The sequence below is a fragment of the Octodon degus genome, unplaced genomic scaffold (genome assembly GCF_000260255.1).
Source record: "Octodon degus isolate 3935 unplaced genomic scaffold, OctDeg1.0 scaffold00146, whole genome shotgun sequence".
Classification (NCBI taxonomy): Eukaryota; Metazoa; Chordata; class Mammalia; order Rodentia; family Octodontidae; genus Octodon; species Octodon degus.
Window position 1 is genome coordinate 477422 of NW_004524722.1, and position 7063 is coordinate 484484.

Genomic DNA, 7063 nt, shown 5'->3' on the forward strand with positions numbered 1-7063 from the left:
CTGGTCCTGACCCTAAGGGGAGCCTGAGACTGCAACTGAGACTGGGCGTGGTGGCACACGCCTGCAATCCCAACTCTTGAGAGGCTCTAAACAGGAGGATCACTACGAGTCTGATCTGTGTAGTGAGATCCTGTCCCAAGTAGATTAAAAAAAAAAAAAAAAAAAAAAAAAAAAAAGTTATTCTAACCAGGCACAATGATCAGAATACACATTCTTCTTAGCTGTACATGGGATGATCTCCAAAACAGATCACATACAAGTTCATAGAACATGTTTAAGTAAATGAAAGGAATTGAAATTATTCCACACATATTATCAGATAATAGTGAAGTGAAATTGAAAACCAATGTCAAAAGAAACCACAAGAATTTCATCAACACATGGAAATTAAATAGCAAACTTTTGAACAACCAATTGGTCACAGATAAAATCGAAGAACAAATTAAAATTTTTCTACAATTAAATAATAATCCCAGTACAACATACTAGAATTTATGGCACACAGTGAAAGCAATGCTATGAGAGAAATTTATAGTGGTAAATACCCATTCATGGGTGTTATACAGGTAGCTCAAATAAACAACCTAATATAGAACTTCTTGCTTCTAGAAAAAGAAGAGCAGGTCAGGTCAAAAGCTCATACAAAGAATGAAAATATAACAATCAGAGCAGAAATTAATTCAGTGGAGACTAAGAAAACAGCACAAACAATCAATGAATAAAAGAGTTGGTTCTTTGAAAGATTAAATAAAATTGGTGGGGCCAGGGAGATGGCTCAGTGGAATAAGTGCTTCCCTGGCAAGTGCAAGGGCCTGAGTTCAATCCCCGGTTCCCAAAAAAAATAAATAAATAAATAAAATTGGTAATCTCTCACCAGCCTTATTTAAAAAAGGAAATAAAATACTCAAATATCTGAAACTAGGAATAAAAAAGGTGAAATCACAACAGATGCTGCAGAAATCCAGATCTATACCTACTTTGAGAATTTATATTTTAATAAAATGAAAAATGCAGATGAAATGGACAATCCTTAGATACATATGAATTACCAAAGCTCAATCAAAAAGATATAAAAATTTTAAATAATCCAATATCAGTCAACAAAATTGAAGATGTAATTGAAAACCTACAAAGAAAAGCCCAAGCCTTGATTCATTCACTGATGGGTTCTGCAAGCAATTTACAGAAGACCTAATACAAGTACATCTCCAATTCATTAATGAAATTGAAAGGGAAGCAGTACCCTCAAATTCATTACTGGAAATATTACCATGATGACAAAACCAGAGAAGAATCCAACCAAACAAGAGAACTACACTCCAATCTCCCTAATGAAAATAAATGCAAAAATCCTCAATAAGATACTGGCAAACAGAAAGTAGCAAATCAAGATTATATACCATGGCCACATATGATTCATCCCAAAGATGAAAAGATGGTTCAACATGTGAAGATTAATAAATACAATACACTATATCAACAGAGCCAAGAACAAAACACCATATGATCACTTCAGTAGATGCAGAAAAAAAAACATTCAATGAAGTCCAGTGCTCATTCATGATAAAAAAAAAACCAACACACATTTGGAATATATGGTCTTTATCTCAATATGATAAAAGCCACCTATGACAAAGCAACAGCCAATGACACAATAAATGGACAAAAACTGAAAGCTTTTACTCTAAAATCATGAAATAAGACAAGAATATCCACTGTCACAATTTTTATTCCATATAGTCCTGGAAACATTAGCCAGAACAATTACATATGAGAAAGAAACAAAAGAAATAAGGATAGGAAGGAAGCAGTTAAATTATCATTAGTCATGGATGACATGATAGGCTACATAGAAAACTCCAAAAATTCCACCAAAGGACTTCCAGAGGTAATAACCAAATTCAGTAGCATAGCCAGATACAAAGTCAACGCTAAAAATTAAATAGTCTTCCTTTTCAGGAATAACAAACTCACTGAGAGAGAAACTTAGGAAACAACATCCAATAGCATTCAAAAACAGAAATACCTAGGAATGAATCTAGCAAAGATAGTGCAAGGCCTCTATATTGAAAACTGCAATACTCTGAAAAAGATTAACGAGAATATCAGAAAACGGAAAGATAACCCTTGTTTATGGGTAGGAAGAACCAATAGAGTGAAAATGGCCATATTTCTGAAATTGTTATACAGCCTGAATGCAGGCTCAATCAAAATTCCAATAGCATAACTCATAGATTTCGAGCAAATAATCCTAAAATTGATTTGAAACTGAAAAAGACCTAGAATATCAAGGAAATTCTGGGCTACAAAGGCAAGGCAGGAGCATTGCAATCCCTAACTGAAATTATACTACAAAAACAATGTGGTGGGAACTTTCCAGAACGCGCTGAGAGGTGGAAGAGCGGTGGCTGCTCGACCTGCACACAGCTACCCGCTCCTTCCTGCCTACCCAACCGCGGCCTAGCCCCCTCACCGCCTGTAGAAAATAGTGAAGGAAATGACTTATGATGTTTTGGGGGTCAAATCCAATGCTACTCAAGAAGAACTAAAAAAAGGCTTATAGGAAACTGGCTTTGAAGTACCATCCTGATAAGAATCCAAATGAAGGCGAAAAGTCTAAACAGATTTCTCAAGCTTATGAAGTTCTCTCTGATGCCAAGAAAAGGGAATTGTACGACAAAAGGGGAGAACAGTCAATTAAGGAGGGTGGAGCAGGCGGAGGTTTTGGGTCCCCCATGGATATCTTTGACATGTTTTTTGGAAGAAGAGGAAGGATGCAGAGAAAAAGGAGAGGTAAAAATGTGGTGCATCAGCTCTCAGTTACCCTAGAAGATTTATATAATGGTTCCACAAGGAAACTGATTCTGCAAAAGAATGTGATTTGTGACAAATGTGAAGGCCAAGGTGGTAAGAAAGGAGCTGTGGAGTGCTGTCCCAACTACTGAGGTACTGAAATGCAAATAAGAATTCATCAAATAGGACCTGGAATGGTTCAGCAGACTTAGTCTGTGTGCATGGAGTGCCAGGGCCATGGAGAATGCATCAGCCCTAAAGACAGATTTAAGAGATGCAACATAAGGAAGATAGTTAGAGAAAAGAAGATTCTAGAAGTTCATATTGACAAAGGCATGAAAATGGCCAGAAGATAACATTCCATGGTGAAGGAGACCAAGAACCAGGGCAGGAACCAGGAGATATTATCATTGTGTTAGATCAGAAGGACCATGCTGTTTTTACTCGACAAGGAGAAGATCTTTTCATGTGTATGGATGTACAGCCAGTTGAAGCACTGAGTGGCTTCCAAAAGCCAATATTCACTCTTGAAAACCGAACGATAATCATCACCTCTCATCCAGGTCAGATTGTCAAGCATGGAGACATCAAGTGTGTGCTAAATGAAGGCATGCCAATTTATCGTAGACCATATGAAAAGGGTCGTCTAATCATTGAATTTAAGGTAAACTTTCCTGAAAATGACTTTCTCTCTCCTGATAAACTCTCATTGCTAGAAAAACTCTTACCTGAGAGGAAGGAAGTAGAAGAGACAGATGAAATGGATCGGGTAGAACTGGTGGACTTTGATCCAAATCAGGAAAGACGGCACCATTAATAATGGAGAAGCCTGTGAGGATGACGAACATCATCCCAGAGGTGGTGTTCAATGTCAGACCTCTTAGTGGGGCCAGTGAATAGTGCTCACTGCTGGCATGTGGTGTGCAGTAGTGAGTGCGCGAAGGACTAGCATCAGCATATGCTCACTACTCGCTATTGTTTTTGTTTCAATATTCAGTTATAGTAGTGTTTTAAAAGTTAAATGAAGAATAAACACAAATACAAAGGTCCAACTTTGCCCTGAATGTATGATTACTTTAGGGTGCAAGATGAAGTTTCATGCCTATAAAAAGTCCCTCACCACCCTGGTGTCTCTTAAGCCAGGCCTTGTCATTGATTTCAGTTGTATACATGGACAAGCTTAGACTGGAATGCTAGATAATATGCATTGACTTTAGTGTTAAGCTATGGATTAAAACTGTGTTTAACTGGCAACCAGAAAAAGGAAACAGTTTGTGGAAGTGCTGGTCTGTCTGTAGTTATTTGTATTAAGTGGGACTCATTGTGATGCTTCTTCATTCTACTGCCTCAACTATTACTTGAAGGTGGCTTAAAATATAATTTAAACTGCGATTACAGTGATAGAAATGATACCTTTCTAAAGAAAGAGTTTATCATAATGCTGCTTCTTAAGGGCCTGCATTTCTAGGATTGCAGTCCTTTCTGCTGTGCCATATATATATACAACTGTTGACCACTCCTAGTTACATTGTTTTTCCCTTCTCTTTGGACCATGATAAACGCTTGAGTTGTGACTTCAGAGCTGGGTAACTTTGAAATTAAAGTGAAGACACCACATGAAAAGGTAATTTGCATGTGTATTATGAGAAGGTGTTCCATAGGTATGTTACAGGCTTAATTTAACCCATTTGACTTAATGCTCCAAAGTAACTATAATTTCATGGTAATAGTATAGCAAATTATGATGAATATCTTTACTTGTATGTTTGAAAAAGTCATATGTTCACATGCTTATTCTGGGTATCAGAATTTAAGCAATTGTTAAAATGTATGAATGTCCTAATATTATGATTACAAAGCAAAAAAAATGTGGTGTTGGCAGAAAAAAAAAGATCTGAGTATCAGTGGAACTGATTAGAAGACACAGAATCAACTTTAGACATAATTATCCACCTTACCTTTGACAAAGGAGCCAAAAACCTTCATTGGAAGAAAGATAACCTCTTTTCTAAATGGGGCAGGGAAAACTGGCTTTCAATATACTGAAGATTAAACATAGTTGCATATCTTTCACCATGCACTAAAATAAAATCAAAATCGATTAAAGATCTAAATATTGAAAGAGAAACACTAAGTCTTCTGGAAGAGAGAATAGGCAGAACTCTTGAAGGCATGATACACAGGAACTATCACAATGCATCAACAATGGGCATCTCATCTTATTAAAAAGCTTTTTCTCAGAAACAGAAACTACCAACAGAATGAAGAGACAATCCACATTGTGGGGGAAAAATTGACAAGTGTTTCTCAGATAAAGGACTACTACCTAAGAACATATAAAGAACTCAAAAACAAACCAGACCCACCACATTTTGAGAGCCAATTCAAACATGGGTACCTGAGATGAACACTCTCTTATTGGATGAAGAAATACAAATAGCAGGTCATCACTGTGCAACCGTTTTTCAGGAGCCAGGAATTGAAGATCTGAGCCAGGAATGGAAGGTGTTGAGTTGGTCATAATGGCAGGAGAAGAAATTACTGAGGACTATCCTGTAGAAATTCATGACCATTTGTCAACATGTGAGAATTCCAAAGGAGCTGTGGATGAGCTGCTGAAGACTATGATGTCTGTTTCAAGAAATGAGTTGTTGCAGAAGTTGGACCCACTTGAGCAGGCTAAAGTGGATTTAGTTTCTGCATACACATGAAACTCAATGCTTTGGGTTTATTTGTCAACTCAAGGAGTCAATCTGAAGGATCATCCAGTAGAGCAGGAATTGAAAAGAATCAGAGTACACATGAACCAAGTGAAGAAAACAACAGACTAGAAAAAGGCTGGCAAGCTGGATAGAGGCAAATGCTCAAGATTTGTGAAAAATGCCCTCTGGGAGCTGACGCCTAAGCACACAGTGAAAGTTGTCAATAAAGGAAAAAGTAAAAATTAGGGTTCAATTTTGATGTGCACATACCCAAATAGTACATCATTTTTATTGTTTTCACAGCATAGGCAATTATGTGGCAACAAGAGGTATAAATTTATTTTCTTTTGAATTCACATTTAAATTTACACTTTACATTTGTAGTGCTAAGAATCCCTTCCCCCAAAAGACTGACTTGCAAGAAACCAGCGTTTTTCCTGTTCCTGTGAGCGGCCTGAGGTGATCTCTGAAGACGGTTAACTACTCTCTCAAACAGAAAACCCCACAAAATCATGCAAATCAAGAGGCTCAAATCAACATGTTTACTCTAAGAACACACATGAAACTTCCCAGGCCATCAAGGGAATGCATAGGGCTGGTGAGATGGCTCAGTGGTCTAAAGCACCTACTTAGACCACACTTAGCAAAGCACAGGGACCGCGGTTCAATCCCCCAGTACCACATGCCAGTAAGCCCCGACCTCTGGTGGGCCGAGCTGGTCACACACACACACAAACACACACATACACAAATAAATTTAAAAAAATAAATCAATAAAGGACCTTTTAAAAAAATAAAAAATAAATTAAAAAATAAAAATAAAGGGTATGCATATCCGAAAGGCCACCAAGTATCTGAAGGATGTCACATTAAAGAAGCAATGTGGCTTGGGCCGCCCCCCACCACTCCACAAAACATCCCCCACCCCACCCGCTGAATAGGAATTTCTGCTGAGTTCCGGGAACCCCCAGACACAGTCCTAGCCCAGGTCTGGTGAGTGTGTGGGAGAGCTTCCTGCTACCCTGCACCAGAAGAACAAGTCCCAGCCCAGGCGCAGTGTGGGCCGGATCCTCTCCCACCCACTTGGGCCACACCCCACCACTCCACAGTACCTCCCCCACCCTGCCCACCAAGTGGGAATTTCTGCCTCGTTTCGGGAACCCCCAGACCCAGTCCTAGCCCAGGTCCGGTGAGTGTGTGGGAGAGCTTCCTCTTCCCCCTACTTCACCTTGCCGCCCTCCAGGCACAGCTCAGGCCTGGCATACTGGCCTGGGGTGTGACCCTGCAGCTGCAATTTATGCAGACAGATAGATCCACCCAGCTAGTCCAGGGGCAGAACATCTTCCCACAGGGGCACAACAAGTTCACCCTCAAGGGCAGCAGCAGGAAGGAGCTGAGCACAGCAGCCAGGCCCAAGCCAGACGCAGCTGGATAAGTCCAAACTTTGTAGAGCTGCACCTGAACTTCAATACATGCGAAGGTTATAACTACAGTAAAGATCTACAACAAAGGTCAGAAGACAGTGCTACACAAAATGACGAGAAGGAACAAAATGCAACCTCAGAACC

General features: G+C 39.3%; 2 pseudogenes; both read left to right on the forward strand.

The window, feature by feature from the left end:
- The first annotated feature begins 1828 nt into the window (after window positions 1-1828).
- Window positions 1829-3677, forward strand: LOC101565695 (annotated as a pseudogene).
- Window positions 3678-5315: 1638 nt separating this feature from the next.
- LOC101571286 lies at window positions 5316-5741 on the forward strand (annotated as a pseudogene).
- The last annotated feature ends 1322 nt before the right edge of the window (window positions 5742-7063 follow it).